This window comes from Corvus kubaryi, unplaced genomic scaffold (genome assembly GCF_017639235.1).
Source record: "Corvus kubaryi isolate FWS band 111438036 unplaced genomic scaffold, C.kubaryi_AGA036_p1.0 134, whole genome shotgun sequence".
Lineage (NCBI taxonomy): Eukaryota > Metazoa > Chordata > Aves > Passeriformes > Corvidae > Corvus > Corvus kubaryi.
In genome coordinates, this window is record NW_024580668.1 from 1,294,931 (window position 1) to 1,320,209 (window position 25,279).

The 25,279-nt window shown below is 47.0% G+C and overlaps 1 long non-coding RNA gene across 5 annotated transcripts in view; it reads left to right on the plus strand.

Annotated features, from left to right (window-relative positions):
- Positions 1–25,279, plus strand: part of LOC121672382 — a 98,922-nt gene that overhangs the window by 52,839 nt on the left and 20,804 nt on the right. For 4 of the 5 annotated variants that reach the window (XR_006018833.1, XR_006018831.1, XR_006018835.1 and 1 more), the window contains exons 5-6: positions 19,434–19,516; positions 23,804–23,973. This is a non-coding gene — a long non-coding RNA (uncharacterized LOC121672382). The remainder of the gene's footprint in view (positions 1–19,433; positions 19,517–23,803; positions 23,974–25,279) is intronic. The other variant, XR_006018832.1, reaches the window with a different exon arrangement.

The following is a 25,279-nucleotide window of genomic DNA, read 5'->3' on the forward strand; positions in this document are numbered from 1 at the left end:
GAAATTCTTATTCAACAGAAGCTTCAAAAGACCCAGGAGCACAACAGAAAGCACAAGTCCTCCCCAAAAGCCACCACAAATTACCCCTCAAAGTGGTTAGTTTCTTGTAATTAGTGGAGATGTCCTCACAGCTTTGTTTCAAAAGGCATTTAGGAATCTCATAAACGGGCTCCATGGGAAGAACAATGCTGCAGGATCAGCTCTGGGCTTTCCGTGCCGTGCCGAGCGATTGGAGCCCGGCTGTTGCTGTGGATCGATGCTCTGGGCTGGCTGTGCTGCTGAGCGAGAGGGGAGCATGAGGAGGAGCTGCTGGGATTCCCTGTCCGGAGCACAGGCCCGCAGTGGTGACATTGCTGTTAGCAAGGCCAGGGATCAGGGCACACACAAACAAACCAGCTGCTTTCTGAGCTGACAAAGCCACCGTCAAGGTGTGAGTCTTTTTTTTCCACACTTCTTCATTCTTTCTCGGCTGCTTCTTTTTTTGCTGTTCTTCTGCTTCCCCTACCTTGGTTAAATGACTGGACTGAACAGGCCATGATTTTTAAGTCTTCATTTTATTGTGAGGATGGAGAGACTTGGCCAAGGCACTGAGTCAGACCATTCCTTTCTTAACCAAAGTTAGAGACAAATCAAGCATGGAGTCTATGCCATGTATAATTTTTAATTACTAAAACATTAGGAATAAAGGCTCTGGAAGTCTGAAGAGGTCAGAGAGGTACAAGGTCTCACACCACCATCAGGGGGTGTTTGTTGAGGGCAGTGGATTAAAACAAGTCACATTCTTAAAGGACAGTTACAAGCTCCGACTGGGCTATGAAAGCTACTGAAAGTGGGGACTTTGGCTTTGTTTTCCTGTTTTCTGACCCCAGGTTGCACTGCATTTTAAAAACAATCTTTTGAAGGAGCATATGAAAGGAAAAGAGATGAGGTTTGCAGGAGTCTGTGCACAGGAACAGAGCTCATTCCCAGCACTGGGGAAGTGTCTCTGAGGCAGAGCGAGGGAAAAGGCCAATGTCCCCCCCTGACCAAAACCTTTAAACACAGCCAAGCCCCTACTCATTTACAAGTGCTTTTGTCAGAAAATCATGGGTTTTAGGAAAGGTCACTCTCTGAACTTCAGAAGTTGTGGTTAATCCTGTTATAAGCAACATCCAGCAGTTTTCTGTTTCCCCCGAGGCCCCAGCATCACCAAGGGAGGGGGAAGGGGCCTGGTGAGGCAGACAAGCAGCTCTTTCTTTTCCCATCAAGTGCTGCTGGAAGTGCTTCCTACAGGTTGTCACAACCAATAACCCTAAAGGCTGAGCTCTGTGAGCAGCCCTGCGTGTCCCAGACAGAGCTGGGAGCCTCTGGAGCCCATTCTTAGGGCAGAGTGTGGCTGCCAAGGGCTGAGTCTGGCTCAGCCTCTGCTTGGGGCTGCTGCATTTTGGCCTAAATCTCAAAGATGAGGGATCAGAAAAATGGCAGCCAATATCCCAAACTGGTTCTTGCCAGAGCACAGGCTGTAACTCCGTGTAATCTAACACTCTCCAGGGGCTGGCTTTGAGTAAAATAAGAACTGGTGACTCATCCCTTCATCTTAAACTCTGAATGAACCTAAGCATGAAATTAAAACATGAGTAGCTTTTTCCCCTACTTTAATTATTTCCACATTTCTCTGTAAATCCTGGTTCCTACCCAGGCTGGAAGTGGAGGTTCCCTTACCATAGAAAAACCTGTGCTCCCAATGCATCTGGAAGCAGAAAACTCCTAAAATTCCGTAAGAAAGTTTGTTCCCAGGAGAATTCTCCTCTGTGTAGGGCCAGTGTCCATTTTCTTCTTCCATTGTATGAAATTTTTAATCCTACAAGTGCTGAAAAGTTGTTTTTTGTAAGGGCTAAAACCACGTGGGTTATTACACCTGGTATTATTAGAAGATGATCAGGATTTGCCCAGCATTTTTAATAATGCTGCAAAATCTCCAAGCCCATCTCAAGAGTTACTTAGGCAATATTTCTTTTGATTTCATCAACTCTGTTTCCTTGATGAATTTTGATGAAGGGGCTCAGGGATTAACTGCAGTGATTGCAGGAGTGTTGCACAAGTACCATCTTTTCTCTGGGCTCCTTCCTCTCATACCCTGAGAAGCTGTGCCTGGGTTGATACTGCAGCTGGGGTTTATCTTTTATAATTATTTGGGATGAAATGAGCTTTGCTGTGGATGGAAGCCATCCCTGCAATTGCTGAGTGCAATCTCCAGCAGAGGGTGACTAGACTAAAAGCACAGTTTTATGGCTGCCCATTTCTTGCTGCCATTCTTGACTTCTTTCCTTTCCTTGGCCAGGAGTGCTCAGAGTCTGAACATCCCCCTGTCCTAAATGTCCATCTCCATAACATCCTGGATGGAGATTTAGTTGTATCTAAGGACACTGCCATGAGTTTTGGTGCCTAATTGAGAACTCAGGCCTTTCTCCACACACTCCTTGTGCCCCTTCCATTATGGGCCTGCCACAGGGATGCAGCCACATCCTTCTCTAGGCTCTTCTTTCATCCCCAAACTACCCTGGCCCTGCTGCTTTTCTGTAGAGCTTGTGATTATTTGCCTGCACACCTCTACTCTGCTGTAGGATTTATACCAGAACCTCCTCCTCTGCAGTGCCTAACACATGGGGTAGTTCCCTTCCATTGAAATGGGTTCCTGGCACAGCTTTTGATTCCAAATCTCATCTGAAAATCTCTTTTATTACCTGTTTAATTTCCTTTTTTTTCTTCCTCCCTCTACCCTCTTTTGCTACCATTATGCTGACTTCGTAACTCTGTTATTTAAGGATGAAGAACATTTTAGGTAGATTTAATGACAGCCATGCCTTGGCATGCCTATTAAAAAAAATCAAGTTCCAAACAAGATTTGTATATGATATGGCCCAACAAAGATTGCACTGCATCTAGATTTAAATTAAGACTAAGAACATCAAAATGAACAGGAGCCAGAAAGTGCCAGAGGGGCAGAATGAAAACCCAGCATTGAGAGGAGAGTGCGAAGTTTATAATGAGAGCAAAACTTTATCCCTGTGAACATTATTTGTTATTTCTCCTCTGGCGTTGCCCAATTTAATAAAATCTTGGAGAACTTTCAACCCTGCACAACTGCTGATTTTTAATGAAAAAAGATGAAAGAGATCAGAGATCTCTGTACTTGCAGTCTCTTAAAGTGAACCTCTGTACATTAGAAACTCTGCCTGCATAAAAATGCCTGTGAAAGGTGATTTTAAAGAAATCCCCATAAAGTTTACTCTTGTTTTATTGGATACTAAACCTAATACTCCCTGCATGCTCTTGAATTCATGTTTACAGTGGAAAAGAGAGGTTTTCAAGGCATCTGTCTTCATTTGTGACTGTCACACCTTGCTGGGGGCAGGTCAGTGTCCTGTTCCCGCTGGAGCAGCACTGCCTGGCTGTGATTTGTGTCTGAGCACTGAGATGCTGCTCAGGGGTCCCACGGAGCACCTGGAGCTGCACAGATTCCAGGTGGCCCCAAAGCTACCGGTGATCCTTTAAACCCCTCGAGGTTTGAAGAAGCAAAGAAGCCAAAGTGGGGCATAGAAATGTGTACAGACACATTTTCCTCACTTGTAGGCTGGGAAAAGCAGTGTTTGTTTGATCCTCACTGCCCCATCAGCGGTGCTTAGTGATGTCCCTGGGAAGAGCCCTGGCCCTGCCTGTTCCTCGTGGAGCTTCCCCAGCACCTCCCTCCCTTCCAGGCCTTGGGGCTGGGAAGCTCCAGGCTCCTGCCTCTTTCCTGGCTGTCCCTGAGCCTCAGCTGCTGGGCACTAAATCGGGGTGCCTGTGCTGGAAACCCCAGAGACAGTGACCCTGGAAGGGGTCGGGAAAGGGCCAGACAGCATTTCCACACTCCCTGCTCCCAGCTCTGTCACTTCCCACGGCCCCACCGTCCCAAAGGGCAGCTGCTGTGTGAAGGTGGCTGTTCCTTGACAGCTTCCTAATATGTACAGCAAATTCCTGTCTTGCGAAATCTTCCTGGGGTTGTAGGCTTAAAAATACACATTGAGTCAACAGAGCTGAGCGTGGGCTGAGCTCCTGCTTGTCTCCAGGAGAAACTGCTCTGATGGACATTCAATTGTGGCTCTTTGGGGGCTTCCTCAGCCCTGGAGGGTCCTGCCCAGAGAGAAGAGTTCCCTCGGAATTGTGACCTCCCAGCTGAGCCATGGCCAGGAGTCTGCTCTTTGCTGCTGTCCATGCTCAAAGTCCCTGGAACGCTGGGGGTGAGTTCCCAGCTCTGTTGGAGTCTTTGACTTCATTATCTTTAGAGAAAGACACTCTAGATGTTCCAGTAGCAACAGGATAGGTGTCAGAGCCCCTGTGTGCTCCCCAGCACGCTTACTCCTGGACTACGAGCGAGGCTGAAACCTCGCAGCAGCTCCCACTCTGCTGTCCTGCCTGGCCATTCTCACTGAGCACCTGGCACACTCCTAAATCAAACCCTAAACCTTAAGGCTGAGAGGCAGAAGCATGCAAGTGATGTATGGAAATGCAGACTGCCAATTTCCATGCTCCAGGTGTGATTCATGGGGATGCTGCCTGGGAAACGTTTACATCCCACGGTAACAAACCTAAACAGGATGGCAGTGTTTATTAAGCCAGAGGCAAATGTAAATGGTGAAAGGCTGCTGCGTAAAACTGCATTAAACACGTCCCATTACATGATGCAAACCACATTATGTAGCTGCTTGAACATAATGCTCCTTTCATTCCTCTAATTCCTTGGTGATTTAAATTTCTATATTTTATGAGATAGGAAAATAATAAAATATTAATTCCACTTGTGCATGCTAATGTTCTGTTATCAATATAAAAGTAAGAGATAAAATAATGTTGCCAGGAGGGATGTAGATCTCTAACTAAGTATCTGTTGTCAGGAAGGGAGAATCTCTTTGCACCCTGGGCTGACTGAGGGGGTGACCCCACTTTCCTGCTTGCAAGTTTTCCAAAATGCGACGGGCAGCTCTGGGCACAGAGATCACCCCTGTGGGGTGCCCGGGGCACTGCCAGGCACCCACTGGAGTGCCCGTGGGCCTGGTTTGGGAGGGGTTAATGCTGTTGGGGCTCTCTGGAAGGGGCACTGGGGTGCTTTAGCTCTCCCTGCTGCCTTCCCGTGCAGCTGAGAGAGCAGAGCAGTCCTCTGCCAGTCCTTGGTACAGCTCATTTTTTGTTCATCTCTGAATCGCAGTTCTTACAAGATGCAGGGGAAGAGAAGCCTCTAAGAGCACGAAGGAAACAGTAGGTGGGTTTGTTCTGACTTGCTCTTTAAAAATGGAGTTGGGAGGGAAATTGATTTCCCATCCCAAAAAACCACTTTTGCTGTGGCATAAGAAACGTCTGAGCTGTGCTGTAGGTGAGGCTGAAGCCTTTCAAAGCTTTGAGGGACACCCAGCTGCTGTGCCAAAGGCACCTTCCCAGAGTGAGGGCACCCCTCTAGGCTGATCCAGAGAGAGAAGGAGTCTAGATCTGGGTCCAGACACCCCTGGGCAGCAGAGCAGAGGTGGCACAATCCCTAAATTCTCTGAAATCCCTCCCCGGGTTTAAAATGTTTCCAGGTGATCCCTTTTAAAAATTTGATACATTACTCTGGCTTTTTGAGAAATTGGCATTTTCTGAGGGTTGGGTTTTTTTTCCAAATAGACTAACAACAATCAAATTCTGTTGCCATGCCAGAGGAGAGAGACTCATTTTGAAGAAAGATACATTATTTGTGGAGAGAAAAGTATTCCCATTTATTCTACACTATTTATGGTTCTCTCATATCCTGGTTCTTGTTAGTGTGTATTCAGTGGAAACCATCAGCCAGCTCCAGTGATAAACTACTGATCTCAAACCATCTGCAGGGCACAGCAAAAGCAGCATAAAACATAACTCACAGCACCAATTAAAAATATTTACAGCACTGTACTTCCTAGATGAAGTTTAAACACAACTTTTTCATCTTCTTAGGGTTCTGTTTTGCATAAATTTGATTACAATTTGCAGTTCACAAAGGCAGGGAATAGCAATGATGGCTGGAATGTGCTGGAAGGGATTTGGAGGCATCCCAGGTCTGTTCATTTGCCCAAGTCTGTTCTTACCCCACACCCTCATTTTCCAAGCATTTGGGGACTTTGGTAAATACCACAGATTACCCCCGTTGGAAGGGACCCACAGGGGTTATTGATCCAAGCCTGGCCCTGCACAGACACCCCAACAATCCCACCCTGTGCATCCCTGAGAGAGCTGTCCAAACACTCCTGGAGCTGCAGAATTCCAAGCCCAGGAATGGCAGAGGGGAGCATGGAGGAGCAGAGGGTGAGTCCACCTCCCCCTTCAAGGGAAGCCCTCCTGCATCTCGTGAGGAAATGGCTCTTCAGGAGACTTGTCTCAGAAGTGAAGAATTAATTGCATCACAGCCACAGCTCCCGCAGCCTCCACGACCACGACGTTCATTCGTGGCACCGGCAGCTCCTGTTCTGCACGAGGCCATTTCCTCGAGGCTGCAGAGAAGGGGTCTTTCAAATGTTCCACTCTCTGCTGAGGAGAAGCTGATAGGGTCTCAGCTGCTCAGTGCCCTGACCTGAGCAGGAAGGTTTAGCTCAAGGTCTGTCAAAAAAGATTCTGGATTCACACCCCCTTGCATTTGAAGAGTTCTTTGAGGTTCTGTCCAAAATGTCAGAAGCATTTCCAAGAATTGCTAAGCTGAAGGCGTTTTTTAACCTTGGATGGCACAAATCATAGCAGAAACTTCCTAGGAGTTTTAGCAACAGCTGAAGGAACCTGAGGGCAGTGCTGCTAACAGCCTTTGGCTACATCTAGATTAGACTTGGAAAATAAATTTCCTTCTACTTTAATCCCTTTATGTTTTATGGATGCAAACCTTTTTTAGGTCCTTTTAAGGTCCTTTTTCTCAGGAGTAATTGCACTTTAACCCAGTATAAAGCCCTGGCTTGTCCTTTGTTCAGCTGGTCCCTGTCACCCTGAGGGTCACACAGGGATCTCATTCCCAGCTCCTCTCCTGCCCCTGCCTCCCCCTGGCTTTGTGGGACCAGGAGCATCTGGCAGAGAGACAGGGATGTCTTGGGGATCACAGGAAATTTGGCTGCCTCTGGGACTTCTTTGCTATCTTTGCCTGTGAGATGTTAAGAAGGGTCCAGGAAGAAATTTTCAGAGGGTGATTTTGCTCAGCTCCTCTCTCAGTATTTTTGTGCACCTCCCATTATAGTCATTAGGCTTGTGTGGCTGTTCAACCCCTACATGCTCCACATTTGTGTTTTCCTCCTACCTTTTCAAAAATAGATATTTCAGCGATCTGCAGCATCACATTTGTTGCTGTGGAGACGATTGTGATGTTGCCAATGGAGATATGACTTCACTGACAACCTCTGAAGAAGGACAGGAACATGAAGTGTGGCTCTATTTCTCTCCTGCCCCTTCCCTGCTAACCCCCCTCTGCTCTTCCCTCGTCCCCCTGCTGCATCCTGAACTTGAACTGATGCACAGATCTATCTTCTTTCTGAACCCGAGCTGCATTTTGGCATGAATATAAACATGTAGCAGATGCAAATTGCCTCTAATTAGAGCTAGAACACAGGACTGGTGTCATGATTTGTGGATTCTTGCCACACTCTTTTTACGACTTTACCAACACCCTCTGGGCTGTAATTCTGTAGGAAGAATCCACCAAAGGTACAAGCACGGATAAATTGTCTAATATTCAGGGAAAATGGAAGTCATTTCCTGGTTCTTTGCGTGGGCAATCCCAAAGCAAAGTGACAGGTTGGAGGGAGGGAAGGGAGAAGGGATGGGCAGAGTGACAAGCCATTATTGCTCCTGCTGCTCCTGCTGAACAGCTGGCAAAAATATAAACGTTGTTCCCCACCCTGCTGATACCCCACGGTGTTTCTAATGAAAATTGGTGAGCTTGTGAGAACGGGTTTGACTTGAAAGAGGAGAGAAAAGCAGGAGAGAGGAGGACTTGGCTCAGTGAGGTGTGGGCAGGGCCGTGGGTGTTTCTGCAGGAGCCCAGGAAAAGCTGCCTCCTGCCAGGGAAGGATTAGTGCTCTGGTGATGCTGGGATACAGGGCCATGGCCAGGGGCCAGGTTCTCTGGGAAGGAAAAATCCAGCTCCATGGAGTAGCCCAGACGATGCAGGTTTTCCTCTGTACAAAGTCTTGTAGAAAATTCCCAAACAAATGTGCTGTTTGCCACTGGGGAGAAGGAGTGCTCTGGGAATACAGTGGTATTGCTCCCTGGCAGCCTGAGAGTCTGCCTCAGAAGTGGTTTGTGCTGTGGTGGTAATTGGCTTTCAGCTGATTGCAGCAAAACTATGAATCAACTGCAGCCCATTTTTAATAATGAAAAACTGAAACATAATCAGAAATATATTCACAGTGCTACAGCTTTCAGTGATTATATGCAGCAACTGGTGCCTGCAGCCTCTTTTTGGACTCATATTCTCTATCTTTCCTCTTTTTTTTTTTAGTTTAAGCATCAGAAAAGAATCCAATATTCAGAGCAGTTGATTTGGCATGAGAGGGAGCTGAACGCAAGGATTAATAGTGCTCTTTTCTGCACTCCAGTGCAGCCTCATTTCTGATGCCCTGTTGAAGGAGAGTTCCCTCTCCCTGCCCCAGGCCCAGGTAATCAGCAGGCACCACCAGCAGCACGGGATTTGGCAAGCCAGGATGTGCTCCTGAAATCACTCATGAAAATGGTGCAGTAACCTTGAGTGCCGATAAGGGGAAGTTATTTTACCTCTCCTGAGTGCTGGGAGATATCGTGCAGCACTGCCAGGAGGGTAAGTTACTATGGTGATGAAGGCTATAAAACAGATGGAAATAAATATATGTATAATGCCTTTTAGGTATAATCTGACAAAAAAGTGGTGACCTCTTTCCATGGGACTTCGTGGGGATTGGAAAGTGTTCACATTGACACTTTCTGGAAGTCAGAAGTGATGGATGAGGGACCTTGTTTCTATCAGAAGAGCACTGCAAGGTGTCTGTGCTGCAGCAGCATCTCCTGAATGTCAGATTTCTCCCCTATTCACTGCAGGCCTTGCACCCCCTCACCGCCAGGTCTGGGGGCTGTGGTTCCAGCATTAACAATTCCCCATCCTTTCCTTGTCTCCTGCCTGCAGACCCTGGGCTTCCTTGGGCAAATAAATGACAGGAAAATGGCAGGGGCAGAACTTTGGATTCCTCACAGCCCCACCTCCCGCAGCCCCCGGGTCTGGATGCTTCAGTTTCAAACGTTTTCTGGGTGAAAAAAAAGGGATTAGGTTTTCCTTGCTTTCCCTGCTTTCTCCACCTCTCCCTGCCCACAGGTCACTGGATCATTTTCAGCTGACCCTCGGTAATGGTTTGTTTTTCTCCTTCTATGATCTCCCCATAGCCTGAGGCAGCTTGGCCACTTGGACTCTTTATGTCCCTTATCTTCATCAGTAAAATGCCAAAGTGAGTTATAGGAAGAATTTAGACAGCACGGAGGGTAATGTGATGATTACGTAGATTAATTTTGAAGTCTTTTTTGCTTTCAGAGTTTTGTTCATGACTCATGTTTGTTCACAAGATATGATTATAGAAGTTTTTAGAGCAATGGCATGTGTGCATTTGGGAAGGCCTCATGTTGATTTAAAGGAGACATCTCAAATGAGAAGGTAAAGGTCGAGTCTCAGATGAAACATCAGGACTTTATTTTTCTCCCAGCTGGTTCTTATTTGTCTGCCATTCTTCAGAAGAAGCTTCTGGCAGAGAGAGCTGTGCTGCATCTCGGTGATGCACGCAGGGGGATCTGCTCCCTGGGCTGGTTCTGCAGCGCTGAGAAGGTGGAAAAGCTGCTTTTGTCAGGAAAATAAAGAGAGATGACTCAAGGAGCAAAACAGGAGCTGAGTAAGGCTGTTCTGCTCTACCTGTCAGAGCAGGATTTCAAGTGGGCTGGGAGGGAGCAGTGAGTGACTGCTGTGCCTTCACAGCGCCCTCACACCCGGGGCTCTGCCACTCATCCCCCCACAACCTGCTTGGGTTTTGACAGCTTTCGCTGTGAGAAAACAAACCGTGGGGCACTTTTTGGAAAAGCAGAGGGCTAAAGGGGACACATCAGCTCCCAAAGTGGCTGAACTCCAGCCCTGCTGCTCCAAGTCTGACACATGAAAAGGTGTATGTTTATCTGTGCGTATAACTTGGGGTTTATTTCCCCATTCAGGATTTTGTTCTCCCAGAAGTGCTCCTGGTGGGCTGTGCAACCAATGTTTCACTGCAGAGCTTCAGCCCCGCTGCAGGTGCCTCCGTGCAGGTGTCTTCTGCCTTAGCTGGGCACCTGCTGGCACCGTTCTGCTGCCTCCAGGTCCCCTGGCACTGCCAGCAGGGCCGGGTCTGTGCCCTCTGTGCTGGCAGAGCCTGGCTCCCGACAGAGGCTCAGAGCTCTCGGCTGCCAGAGGGGCTCTCCCAGCCCTGGCTGCACCTTCAGAGCATGCCACGAACCCAGGGAAGAGTCCGGTGAAGGCAGAACACAGCAGGAATTCAGCTTTGTCTCGGCAGCGCAGAGCCTGCTTGGATCAGGGTGTTTGCTCAGCTGTGGCCCAGCTGCTGTGGCTGGGCACGGTCGGTGTTTGGGCTGACCCAGGGCTGCTGTGGCCTGAGCCAATTAACTGATTTATCCCTGCACTGGCACTCACCGGGCAGATGAATCAGATGAGTATTTGCATTCCCTAAATTTAGCGTGTGCATCTATGTACCCAGCCTGTGTGCATGTTTTCATTTGCATTTTGTCACATTTAGCTGAGAGAGGTTCAGAGCATTTTGAGTTGAGCAGGACCCCTCGTGGCCACTCCATCAAAATCTGGCATTCCCAGACCCCACTCAGCCTCCCCTGGGGTTTGCTTGCAAGGGAAGGCTTCTCCAGTTATGCAAATAAAAGCGCACAAAGTTTAAAAAGTGTAAAAACTGCATGAGAATATCCCTGTTACACAGAGTTTATACATCAGTCACCCTTGTGAAAAGCTGCTCTGGTGTAATTGCATCAGCCAGAATCCACAAACCAACTCAACCAGTGGAACTTCCTCTGCAAGCGGCCTTTAAATCTCTCTAATGCTGTGTTTCCAAACTGTCCATCAGTGTTTGTTCCCATATCTTCCATTAAATGTAATTACTCAGTTTTAAACATCACACAGCCAGCAGTGACCTCCCATGGAGCCACCTGTGTGCTCTGAGAGGGCTGGACCTGTCCAGACGACCCTACCATAGAATTTGGGTGTTCCATAACTGCCCGTTCCCTGCTGCTCTCCCACACCATGGAGCAGGAGTTGGATTCTGCTGGAAGCACCAGGGATGCACAGGAGGAAGCAGAATCCTGGAGTTCTTATCTCACATCTCCATTTGTACAAAGGTTTTATCTCACAATCTGATTTCATTTGCAGTCGTGAGAGTAAAAGGAAACTCATGGGGTCTGGTTGTTTTTGAGAAAATTAATTCCCATTCTCATCCCTGTTCACTGCTGTGATCTGAAGTTATTTAAGCAAAGGCAGAAGAAATGGCAGTGTTTGGGTGTACCAGGAATTTATTCCACTAAAATGAAAGTTAACCTTTCAAACTGAAGCAAAGTAAGTTCTGTTACCACTGGTGGCTTTTGTTGCTTGTTGTGTTCCTCTGTTTCCTTCCCTGGCAGAAGGAACTAAGGGGTGGCGGGGTGCTTGGCACATGTCTTGGAGCTGGGGAGGCATCACTCTATCCTACTACTGAGGCACCAGACCCTAAAGAAGATGTTAATGAAGCTTGAAATCATATTTGCATTGCAAATGATACAATTTGTTCTGGCTTTATACAGAATTAATTTGAACTGTTTGCTGCTTTGTTCCAATTGTGCATGTGACTAATGCTGCAGCTTAGGTGGCTCAGCACTGTGAAGATCTTAGTCACAAACAAGGCAGGGTAAATTAAAAATATGCTATGTTGAACAGATCTTCTATTCAACTTTGTGACTTTTCTTTTTCAGCCATCTTCAAATTATCAAGCCATAGAGGAGTCCTGTTCTCCCTCAGAGTCTGAAGGATTGATGCTGATTTGTTCAGTTCTAGGCAGATTTTTAATTACAACTACTTTAGAGATTACCTGAGGGGTTAAACCAACACCTAAAGTGGTTCATGAGCTCTCTTGGGTAGACAGAGCATAAGAAAGGGAGTGTTTTTGCCAGGCTGAGGCTCTGAGCAGGTTCTCCCTCGTGCAGTGCATGCACAAAGCAGCTCCTGTCTGCTCCTTCTCTAAAGTTGTAATTTCATGATCAATTTCTTTCTGGGCATGTAGAAAAGTTAAGGATAATTATTGGATCATTTTGCTGCTGGAAAGGCAGCGAGCCTTGGAAACAAAACTGAACTGTGTGGCAAAATCTCAGGCGAGCGTGGGAGAAAAGTCAGGATGGAAACCCAGGATCAAATCCTGATCCTGCTGCTTTTATTTCAGACATGTTGAAAACCTGAAGGTGGTATTGTCTAGGCGTTTATGGATCCGTCTGCACGCAGTGTTGGTGTGGCAGAGACGAAATCTGGAGCAGGAGCCCTTTGTGGGTGGTTTCTTGCCCAAAGAGCAGCTGTGGGTGTGACCTGGTCCGAGCACCTAGCCCAGCCCTCCTGTGGGATTGCAGGTGTCCCTGTGAATCCTGGGGAGATGCTTCTCCCCAGCGGCAGGTTTGGGAGACACACTTTGGCTGCCTCTGTTGCTCAGATCAGACATCTCCCGGACACCAGTCTGGGATCCTTTGATCAAAGCCAGAGGAGCCCCAGGAGGGCGAGGCCCGAGCAGCTCATTACCAGGTTGGGTCTGGCTCTAATGGATGTTCAATATCCCCAAGCTCAGATCCAGCCTGAGCTCGTGGTCCTTGGCCAAAGCAGCCTTGCTCTGGAGCCTGAGCTGGTGTTCAGCAGCTGGGAATCCCTGAGAGCCCATCAGGGCAGACACCTGGGGGCTCTTTTGTCTTAGTCTGAGAGTTGAATTTGAAAAGGTTACTGAGGATTTAGGAGCCAGTTCCCACTTTTCCTGATAAGGAATGTTACCGTTCAAGGCACATTTCATGAACTTTTGAAAGAGGGATGGGAGTTTAGGTGCTGAAATGGTGCCAGCTCCACCTTCTGCAGCTCACCTGCTGAGATGGGCAGAAAGGTGCAGCTGGAACTCTCTTCAGTGGCCCTCAGCACAGGGAGTCGTTCCCCTCTCCACCAGAGGAGTGGGTCCTTAGTCCAGGCAGAAGAAAAGTGTCCCAGGTGATCTCACAAGTCAGCATGGTCTGCTGAAATGTTGCCTGGTTTTTTCCCTACTACTTCTGTAGGTTTATTCCTTTTAATGCTATCACTTATAATTTTGCTTTAAAGTGTGAGCTCTGTGCTGCCTCAGCCTGACAGGAGAAACACCTAAAGGCTTTACTATGATGCAGCTGAATAACAGTGTGATAAATGTTCGAAAAGTTGTTTTCAAAAGGGTGCAAATAAAATCCATTTCATGTACTCGTGCAGGAGGGAGTTGGTATCAGTTGATTTCAGGTATCTCCGTCCTTCAGCAGCTGTAACAAGAACATGTCCTGAGTCTGCGACCTTCCCAAACTGGTGCCTGTCTGGTTCAATTGGCATTTCCAGGACTTTCTGAAGAGATTTTTGGGTTAAGTGTAGAGTGGTTCAACTTCCTCTGTGTACAGAGACATCGCTTTTTTTTGGCTCTCTGCAAACAGAGGCTTCAGAACAGTCACATCTACAAATTATTTAACTTTCAAATGCTCATTAAATCCCTGCCTCCTTCTGCAGGCTCTGCAAGTGCCACATACAAAATTCTGGAAGCGAGGTAGGAGGAGGAACAGGATAAAAATGGCTTTTCCTCCCCACTGCTGCAGCCTGGGATGTGCTGCTGTCTGGGGAGGCACTGTCCCTCAGCTCTGGTGTCCCGTGCAGTGCCCAGGAGCGCTGAGGCAGCTACAGCTGCCCAAAATTGAGTCCATAACAAAGCCTGATTAGCAGAAGGGCTGGGCAGCACTAACGAGGAATTCTCATTCAGCTCCATGAGTTCAGTTTGCATCAGAGCACTCTGGAAGGAGGCTGATGCCTTAATGCACTGATGTGCCTGATGTGGCTAAAGCCAGAACTGTTGTGATGTCTGATCTAAACCACACTTTTCACCATCTAAATCTTTTTTTATTCCCGCTGCATAGTTTTAGCAGGAAAAACGAAAGAAAAATTGCTGTCATAAAAGACTCATCTGCTTCCCATTACACTGACATTTAAGGATTGCACACATTAAAATGCTCCTGTGCACTACAGAGAGGCACAGAGAAACCAGGAGCTAGAAATTTATAACGGATGGGAGGTTTTGTAATTCAGCCACCCTGGGGTGGGCGTGAAGCAGGCCTGGGGAAGGAGAATGATCTCCCTGCATCCCACTCTGCCTGTCCCTCCCTCTATCAGTGTGCCAGGGAACTGCATTGCCAGTGCAGAGGAGAATATTTTCTCCAAACACCCTTTAACCTCTGTCTTTTCATCTGTTTTTCAGATGAAAAATAAAGGTGTTTATATTTTCAGCCCCAAGTCAGCGTGTTGTGCTCCCTGCAGGGACAGCCCCAAAGGCAGTGAATCAGTGTGGGCCGGGTTACCAATGGCTTCTGGTCTGAGCTGGAATGCAGTTGTTAAGAAGCTTTTTCTTTGAATTAGGAAATCAAATTCCTCCTTCTGGGCACCTTCCTGCCACTGGAATCTTGGAGGAGCAGCGCTTTTTGTGAGTGAGATTTCCCTAAATCCTGGTTGTTTGATAAGCAGGTGGCAGACAGAGAGCTCTGTGTCCCTGTCCAGGAGGGACTGGGGGATTCCCAGGCTGCAGGAGCATTAGCACAGAGGAAAATGTGTTACACAGGTCTGACACACCTGCCTTCCCGGGTACTTTCAGCTGGCAGCAGATCAGCTTCCTAATTCTGGAATACTGCACCGAGTGACTGCAGTGCCAGCCTGGTGTGGGATGAGAGGGGTGTAATGAACATGATTTTGTGCTTGAAGAGGTATTTAGTGAAGGAAGTGCTACTGGAACTGTTTGACAGAGGCTGTGCTGGCAGGTTTTTGCAAGTTTAATGACTTTGGCCAACAAGAATGTTCTGAAACCAACTTTTCTGAACCCTGACTTGGCCTCTTCAGAAGCCTTTCCTCTGGGGACTGTCAGGGAAAACGAGGAGCTGTCCTGGCACAGGGTATTGAAACACGAGAGCACTTTGTGAGTTTGCAGTGCCCCTGTTTCACAGGTTTGCATCTGTTGTCAGAACATCATTTTCTGAGCTCTGAATGGGTTTGCTTCCCAACTAAGCAGGATGTTTTGGAAATTGTTTATCTTCCTGGGATTGTTGTCCCTTTCCCTGCCAGCAGTGTTTGCTGCATCGTTGCAGTGGGTGTTGCCTGGTATAAATGATTTGCTTAGAGGCAGGATAGGCTCTCTTCTGGCCTTTTTTCTACAACAGGGTCATCTTGTATCCCTGTCAACCTGGCAATCTAATGTAGCCTGTATATAACCTTGAAATACCTATGGAAATTGCCTGACTTTGAAGCATGTGGACATGATGTGGTTTGAACAAAGGATGGCTCGGGATAAATAACATTTATGTTCTCTGCAGAAAGGTATTTTTAGTGTTTTATTTATGTCTTTGTCTATCAAAGTTTAAAAGTTATTTTTATAGGGAAACTATCCTATGTTAAATGTTTGAAGCTTTCACAGTAAGTAATAGTGTGCATATTGCTGCTGCTATTTAAAAACTAATTGCTAAGATTTATTGGAGAACTGTAAATATTAAAGGCCAGATTTGTACTGTCTCAAACCATGCAAGTCTCATTAAATCTGTGATCAGAATCTGATCCAATAGAGAAACTTTTCTCCACTGATCCTAAGCACACCTTTTAAGACAATTTACTTGGCTCAGAGCTCTGATTTGATCTTAAACAGGAACATGTTCCTTTGCAAACTATTTATTGCATCCATTTGAATCAATAGTGCTGTTAAAAGAACCCTGGGAAAGAAAAGCAAAAATGTCATATGAGGTAAAGCAGTGAAACAAGACAGTAAATTTAATTAAAAAATGTAGGAATCAGAATTGACAGTCCCAGCCTCAGCCAAGGCCTCGGGTCTGGTGCAGACATGGAGAGTTTAAGTATTTAATCAGAACAGCTGCAAACCTCCTGCAGGACACAGATCACAGCGGAGCCTGAGAGGAGCCAGTGAGGGGAAGGAAAGCTCTTGGCAGCTCCTGAGCCCTTGGAGTGCTCTGTGTGCTGACAGGCTCAGGCTCTCCGCTCAAAACACTGCTCAGGTGCGATGCTGAGCTCTGAGAGCAGAGCTCCCACGGCAGGCAGCCACGACTTCCCTCGGATCCTGGGCAAGAGGTGACAGTCCCTGGTGCCTGTCACTGCCCCTTGCTGCCAGCCCTGTCCCCACCTCTCCCTGCTGAGCCCTGGGCTGAAGCTCCTGGGGACCCCCAGCTCCTGCCTCCCCTGGGCAGGCGTGGGCTCGCCTGGCTGCCCCACCCCAAACTCACCGACTGCTTCCCACCATCGATAGGAAAAGAACTCTGAGATCGTTGTGTCAACCCTATAACCTGGGGAGCAGCAAGAGGGGAAGGTAAAAAGGAGGGAGAGGAGGAAAACCACTGCCAGGAGCAGCGCCAGGCAGGCCAGGTGTGCCCTCGCAGGGGGACCGTGGCTGGGAGCCCATCCCACAAAGGAGGGCAGTGGTGTGCTGGTGCCAGGCTGGGGCTTTGCCTTTAACTCTGCTGCTGGCAGCCTGACAGGCACATTACTCCATGGAGCTGTGAAATTGTCCTACTGCTTGAAAATACCCGTAATAATTGGGAGCAGTGTGTGGAGCTGTTGGAGCTGTGGATGAAAAGCCTCATCTCTGAGCAGGGAGCTGGTGGTGTTTTTATTGTTATCAGTTACCTGCCAGAGCGACCCCTCGCTATCAGTTATCACCAACAGCCACGTGTTTTCCTTTTCCAGCTCTTCTCCCTGGAGTCACGTATCCCCCATGGCACACAGGGCACCCCAAGGTGGGGATTTGGCACCTCAGGTCTGCTGCCACTTTGTGCAGCAGCTTCCCTGGCCCCGCTCCAGAGCACGCGGTGCCCTGGCCAGGCTGAGCACAGGAGCTCCCCCTCAGCCATCCCAAATTCAACACCAAAATGAAAGCCCAGACGGTCTCTGTACTCCAAACAGAGACAGCTGGCAGTCTCTGACTTCCAGACGTCAAACAGCCTTGTGTTTGCTCGGATTTTACCTCCAGCTAATCAGTTAATTGGAGTTAAGTACTCTGAGACGTTACACATCCCTCTTCTCCTAATGAAGAGGCCCCGCTGCCAGCCGGGCTCCCGAGTCCACCCACAGCTCCCTGCCCCTCCAACGTGCTTGGAATTATAAACTAAGGAAACACAGTGACAGGACAAGGGGAATGGCTTCAGTGTGACAGAGAGGAGGTTTAGTTCAGAGATTGGGAAGGAAGTGTTCCCTGGGAGGGTGGGCAGGCCCTGGCACAGGGTGCCCAGAGCAGCTGGGGCTGCCCCTGGATCCCTGGCAGTGTCCAAGGCCAGGCTGGACACTGGGGCTTGGAGCAGCCTGGGACAGTGGGAGGTGTCCCTGCCCATGGCAGGGGTGGCACTGGATGATGTTTAATGTGCCTTCCAGCCCCAACCATTCCATGATTCTGCTCTGTGCCATGGCCTGAAATGCTCTGCAGCTCCCTCTGAGGCTGCCATTATATTTTAATGAAGACCAAATGAATTCAGAAATATGAGAAGAATGGAAATAGGTACAAATATACCAATTTATGCATTTAGCACTCCCCCCAGAATTTTTGATTTTCTTCTTCTTCTTTCCCCCATCACAGCTCAGGGTTTTTGTGTTTCAGTAACAGCTCAAACACCTGGTGAATTCTTCCAGAGCAGCCTCATAAATTCTCTTCTGGCTCTTCCCAGGTGAACAACTGGTTTTTAAGTGCAGCATAGAGGTTTATCCTCATTTAACCACTCCTCTCGCCATTTTTGATCTCTGAAGGCTGAGATTTCAGTATTAAGTAAGATAATAAACCTGTGGTTTCAGAAGCTTTCAGAAGCCCCAAAATATTTGCAGCCTTACCATTCATTGCAGGGAGATCTCCAACTCTGGGACATTGCAAATGTTATTAAAACAGTTTTGAGGGGTTTTTTGAGCAGAAAAGGAGATCTGTTTTTTCTTTGTTTTTCCTAATCTGCCTCAGAATGAGATGAGATCCCAGACCTTGCTGAAGATCTGCTCCTGACAGCCAAGAAAGTTTCTCAACCAGTTCTTTCAGAGCTGGTTCTTTCATAAAACTTTATTTCTAGAATTCTGGGGGTTTTCAGCTTGAATCCTGGTAGGATGTTTTAGGCAGCTGCGTTTTAATCTTTAGCATTAATTAACTTGGTAAAGTATAAAGTAGCAGAAGCATGGATGACAATACTAATGAAAGTAATAAAAACAGATTAATGACTAAATCCAAAGAAACAGAATCCTCTGCCTCCCTGCAAACATGGATATTAATGAGATTTCCTTTGTTTCTCTCCGAGGGTGGGCAGTTTCTCCCACCCCACAAATCTCTGCAAGTGTCAAAGAGTTTTGTGTATTTTGTGCCTGGTTCCAGTTAGAGCTGCAGGCAGAAACTGGTAAATACAGTGAAATACTGTTAGAAACAGGAATTTCTGACCTGATAGTAAAAGTGACAAACCAGAGCCCTTAATGGGATGTTTTTTTCTTGAGGTGACCAAAGAAGGACAGGTGGCTTTGCTTGTGGGTATTTATACAAACTGAAGTTCTGAGGTTGCTTTGCTTGGGTAGGAGAAACAAACATAAAGTTTTCAATGTCTACCCAGTTTATCATGGAAATTTAAATATATGGAAATGGACCAAAAGAGGTGAATTAGGGAGATTCTGCCACACCAGCTGCTGGCCTGGTTACCTGCTCGAATAAATAGGACCAAGTGTCTTGAGGACAAATGAAATAGAACCGTGAGTGAGCAGTGCCTGTACCTGCTGCTGCCGGGCACTCAGCTCTCCGGAGCCCCTGGCACCTCGGTTTGTGCTGAGGGCACCCTCCCCTCCCTGCCTTTCCAAGGGCAACACAGCGGCGAGTCACAGCCTCTGCCCGTGGGGTGGGACATAACAACGCCTCCGTCTGCCTGAGCCTTTGTCCCGGGAAAAAGGACTGAAAATGGACTGAAAAGAGAAGAGGTTCAGTCATTCCCAGCAAAGGCATTTCTCCGGGTGAGAGAAACTCCACAAGGTGTGAAAAGTGTGCGAAATTTTTTATGTCATTAGTACTTCATGACACTTGTTTAAAGGAGCCTCAAACATTTTAACGTATTGAATTCTTTCATTTTCTGTTTTACTTTTATATCAGGTCCTTTCTACCCAGATGACTGGAGAACCTGTGGGTAATGAAGCAAGAAATACTGTGCACATAAAGGCTGATCGATGGTGAGGGTGAGAACTATTTTTCAAGCAGTTTGAAGCTCTTTGGGTTTTCTTAGTGCTACTTTAACTCAGACTTCTGAGAACCGCTGAGGCATAAGAAGTCTTTGTTAAAATTCATTACTTCTTTCCTTTTATTTAAAGAAGGAGAAATAAGAGACTGCTGATGAGTTACATGGAAAGGTCAGAATTGACAGCAACTGTAAAGAAGAACAAAACAGCTTTAAAACCTCATCCCTTTCTGGTGATAAATAAAGAGCATGATCTCAATTATTTTGCTCTTCTAAGGACCTGTTTCAAGCGAAGATTTTTTATTACATGCAGTTTCTCCTCTCAAAACAAAATATGTTGACAGTAAGAAGTGCTCCTTCCCTTGGGTGAGCTTTAATCCGTGAATTCTGAGAACCCAGAACCAGCGCTTGTCTCCTGCTCCCCAGGGCCTTGGATTGTACCCCACCGAGGGTTGTACACGTGCAGTGACAGCCGGGATGTGCCTCTGTGTGTTCCATGGAAACGCTGTCGTGGTGAGGGGACCACACGAGTCCCAGCGAGGGCTGGGAAAGCAGCGGAGCAGCTGAGCTGGTGCTGGCCGCGACAAACGCGCAGGATTTATGCTCCTGAACTTTGAGCCAGTGAAAACTCGAGATCTCATCTGTTTCACCGCCACAGCAGCCGTGCCTGGGGCTCTGCAGCAAGTGTGTGTGAGCAGGGAACGGGCCCTGGATCAGCCAGCCCTGGCAGCACCACCCGAAACCTTGCCCAGCTTCATTCAGGCTTTTGTGGAGACCCTTGTGGTGCTGGATCTGTGCTCTGGGGATAACAGCCTTGCTCAAAGCAGACCCAGAGGTGAAAATCCCACTGTGTCCCTTCTGGGACTGTGGGTGCTCTGATTTTTTACTGAGCTTATCAAATGTTACAGTAACGGAGCTGCTGAGTCCGCAGCTTCAGGAGAGAGCGGGGAGTGGAGGAGAGCACCGCGTGTTTGGTGTTGGACATCAGCCTTCCTTTGCCACCCAGCTCCTCTCCAGAGAGCCACCTCAGCATCCTTTGGGGCTCCAGGACAGGGATGTGCTGGTTAATGCCCCCAGAAACAGCCCCAAGGCCCCTCCAGTGGTGCTGGGGCTTTGCTCTGGGAGTCTCCCTGTGCTGGTGGCCAGTGGAGGCCTGGTCCAAGCCCCCTGAGCCAACACAGGGATTTCTCTCACCTGCTGGGTGCAGATCTGGCCCTGACTCATTAACCCCCAGCAAGAGCAAAACCCCTGCTCGTCCTGCAGGTGCAAATCTCATCACCAGATAAGGAACCTGGCCACGTAAACGAGAACATCACAATACACCGCTGAGCCTTAATAGCAGGCATGACATTTGAGCCCACAATTAATGAGCTCCCAGCCTACAGCCAGCCTGTCCTTTGTGGCTGGAGGTTTGACTTGGGACTCTGTGGCCTTTCAGCAGAAGCCCCGGGATTCCCCAGGGAATCAATCCTGGTTCCACTCAGGCCTCGTGTGAGGGAGGAGAAGCACGGAGGGCTCCTATATAAATTCATATTTCATGTCAAAGCCCTGGAACAAAGAGTCTTCAGCACACACACATAAATAATTAGTGTGGTTATAAGCTGGCTGGATTGCTTTTAATTGACTGGATGTATGTATTTACTGACTTTGAAGTGATGCCAAACCTCCCTGCTAAATCCAAGGAGCTGACTTTCCCTCTCCCAATGCTTTCCATGTGCTGAGCAGTTTGAGACTTTCCCTAAGTTACAGAAGGAAAAGGCTCCCCTCTCGTGGCTGCGAAGGAAAATGGCATTTTCTGCACTGTATTCTCCACTTCCTGAGCTGCGGAGAAACAGAAATAAGTGATAGAATTCCAGCCGTCCTCCACCCCAGCACGGAGCCCTGCCAGCTGTGCTGCAGCAGCGGTTTAGCAGCCTCTGCCCTGTTTGCTTCAGGGGAAGGGAAATGTCTGAGGGGAATTGACTGAAGTTATTTAAATGACAACTAAAAGTCATGATCTGTATCGACAGTCAGAAACGTTAGAGGAGAAGAACAGATTTAAAGCTGTTTTGCATTTGCTCTTTTAAAATACTTTCTTAGTAAATGTTGACTTTTATGTGTTGGATTTATTTTGCTCTATAAAGTCCGCTCTCAGAGTGACCTGATAGATAAATGTTCAATCCATTCTGTAAATCAGAAGGCATTCATTCAGATGAGCAGGTTTTCTATTTTTATTGGGTTAGAAATGCTGACAAGCATCTGTTATTTACGGGACACCTGATTTCACTTTCAGGTTTTATTCAAAAGCAGTTTCCTGAAATTCAATTTAAAAGCCATAAAAACAGCAGCTTAAAATTATTAGTTAAAAGCTGTCTTGAAATGCTTTGGATGCATCAGGAAGAGAAGCCATAAGCTCACACAGGCACGAGTTACGATTAAAATTAGGCTTTTATGGACTAAGGAAAGTTTTCCCAAAAGTCAGTAAACCCAAGTGCTTGTTTCTCATCAATGTGTCTGTCAGAGGTTTGGAGCTCACAGGACTCAGCCTCTCACACCTCATTTGTGTGGATAAATGGGAAGAAGAAGAGAAGTTTTCTTGCTTTTTCAGCTCCTTACTGGTTTCTCAGTGCTGAAGGACCTCTCATTGAGCACAGATGTACTGAAACTCAAATACACTGAATTTGCTTTTCTCCCTGCTCCTACTCCAAGTAAAGCTCATCTACTCATTTGACTGTCCAGCTTCTTGCAGAATTACTCCCTCGACTTTCTCTACAATATCAGCAGCAGTGATGCACTATTTGAGAATATATAATAGTTTATATAAAATTTGAAATAGCTGGTGTTTAATTTATGCCTCACTCTAAGTTGTTATTATTTCAGATTTCCTCTTTAACTTTGCATATTCTTAAAAGAAACATGCATTTTAAATAATCTCAAGAGCTTTTTCTTAAATATGTATTTGATCTATTGTAGAGACACTTAAATTCCAGGAAATAATATGATCCTTGAGATTTGATGCTGGACCTACAAAGAAATGGTAAAAGTTTTGGATTCAAGGCTATGATCTTGGACAACTCTCGAAAGGAAATACAGAAAAATGTAGTTCAGGAAAGAGGCAGTCTGAAATTAGAACTGTTGTTAACACAAATAGAACAGATTTAGAGTTTGGTTCTTACCCTGGTGCTATTTTTTATACCAAAACCAGGCTAAAATGGGAAGTCTTCTATCTAATGAAAATCCAAATACAAACAATGTCTTTTTGATTTCTAGATTTTTCTATTGAGGAAAACTTATGATGTTCAAGTTATTATTAATACCATTGTTACTGTTATTTATAATGGGATGTAGTAGGCCCAGTACTTTGACACCTACAGTAGAACTGTTCATTTTTAATTATTACTTTGTGGAACTAAACCCTGTCGTTTTGCCCTGTGTTGAGCAGATCTATTCAAACAGACCTGTGTTGTGCTTGGTGCCTCATAGCTGTGCTCAGGGACACACGAGGTGTAACTGGGGCTCCTCTGGGTGAAATGAGCTTCAGAACACAAGCTGCTGTTCTGCTCTACATTGAAGCAATAATTTATGAATCTAATTAGGCTCTGGTTTGCAAGAATGATGAATATTCACATTTTAAATAGCTGAGAAATATTAAAAATGTCTGACAGCTCTATTTGTGCCAGCTCTGAGGGTTATGGGGGAATGTTTTCCTCAGTGTGCTGAGCTTTCTCAGCATCGTTTCTGCCCCATCCCTGGAAGAGTCCGAGGCCAGGTTGGACAGGGCTTGGAGCCATCTGGGATAGTGGATCTGTCATGGCAAGGGGTTGGAACGAGGTCCCTTCCAGCCTTTGAGCTTCTCCAAAAGGGTTGAACCATCTCTGAAAAACTTTCTGTTGGCCAAACCCGGCTGACTCTGAGTGCCAGGCTGACCAGCTCCAGTGGCTGTGGAAGGACAGGCTCTGAGCTGATTAATTTTTCACCTAAGTGGATCGGACAGACCAAAGGGGAGCGTGAGGAAGTGTCATTATCCCTGTTCCATGGGCTGGGAATGGCAGGCAGTTACTCATTCAAAGTCACACAATAGATGTGTGGGTGCCAGATGCTGGAGATGCCAGAGATGGGATTTAAACCCAGATGTCCTGAGTGCCAGCTCAGCACTAAGTTCACAGCTATCCATCCTCTCAAAACTCCAAGAACCTCTCTGATTCATTCAGTATTTAGAACACTTTGGCTGCCATAAAGAGATACCTCAGAGAACTCTACAATTACTAATGTAACAGATGCCTTTTACTGTCCTGTTTATCTCCTTTAGGAGTGGGGGAGTTCATCCAGCCATGAAGTAAGAGAGCAGCAAAGTAACAACTACAGAGACTTTTCAGAAGCTGCTGTTCCATTGTGTCTGAATTCACTTGCCAGCAGCAGCTGGGAAGTCTGTGTTAGGAGAAATCAGTCTGATCCCACTCGATGCTGCAGTGATTTCAGGTACCCTTCTGTAATATTCTTTTCCTTGGTTTCCCTTCATTCTTTGATGCATTTCTAAACATTGCAGATCATAAAAATTGTATTGTTTTCAGATTGATAAGAACCCTTCCTTACACCAGAATAATAAATGGAGCCTCTCTGGTGGATACAATTGATCTGATGTACAGCAAAGGAACACAACTCAAAAAGGGAGCCACTACCTCCAAAAAACACAGAAAGGAAAGGAGGGGGGAATCTGAGTTCCGAAGACTCTAAGCATAAATTACAATGGAAGTTTATGGAGTCTTTTGGATTAAACCAAAAGCCAGCCCCATTAAACCAAATGGAGCATTCCTAACTTGACATGTTGACAAGGACAACCCTGCCTCTTCCAAAAGGGAGTTTCAAATGAATCCAGATTTATCTGATGTTCCCAACAGGGGCTGGGCTGGCTCCAAAGGAAGTGATCCAGGCCAAAAGTAAACAAGATGCACATGAAGCAGTTTGTGCCACAAGGAAAACTTCCAGGGAATATGCAGAGAGGAGAAGGGGAGCCAGCAGAATCAAAGCCCAAGATGTCTTTCCTGTCTCCTCATTATGTCCTGTTTCTATTCCTTTGGACAATGTAAATCAGAGTTTCTTCCCCATGAGACCCCTGCTCCTTCCTTTCACTCTCCTCATCTTTGCTTCCCCCAGAAGAGGCTCCATGTGCTGCCTCTCCCCAACACTCAGCTCCCCCGTGTCCTGCAGTTGCAAGGGAGCAGCCAGAGGTGCTCAGTGCTGAAGTGCTGCTCCTGCATCTGCTGAGGCTCAGCCCCAGCTCCCAGCCCTGCGAGCTGGAGCCGAGCAGCCGCGCTGCTCCCCAGAGCGTGCACACAGTGTGAATTAGGTCATGCTAAAGAGCAAATTCAGCCTTTTCCAGCTGCTCTTACTGTGGCAGACACGTATCACAGTCACTGCAGAGAGCAGGACAAGTGTCTTTTGCATTTGCATTTTGTCAAACTGGGACCAACCTTTTAATTTTCAACAAGACCCCAGGAGAGCTGTCCTGGAGAACTGGGATTGCTCAGCCTGGAGAGGAGAAGCTCTGGGGTGACCCAGCTGTGACCTTCCAGTACCTGAAGGGAGCTCACAAAAAAGATGGAAAGAGACTGTTTACAAGGGCTAGGAGTGACAGGACAGTATTTGGCATTCAGAAATCTGCTCCAGAGATGTGCAATGCCTTCTATCCACGTAACATTTAAATTTTGTGTGTGAGTCTCTCACATCAAACGACAGCAGTGCTGTTTGTCCCTGAACTGTGTCCTTTGCTGTCCCCAGTGATAAC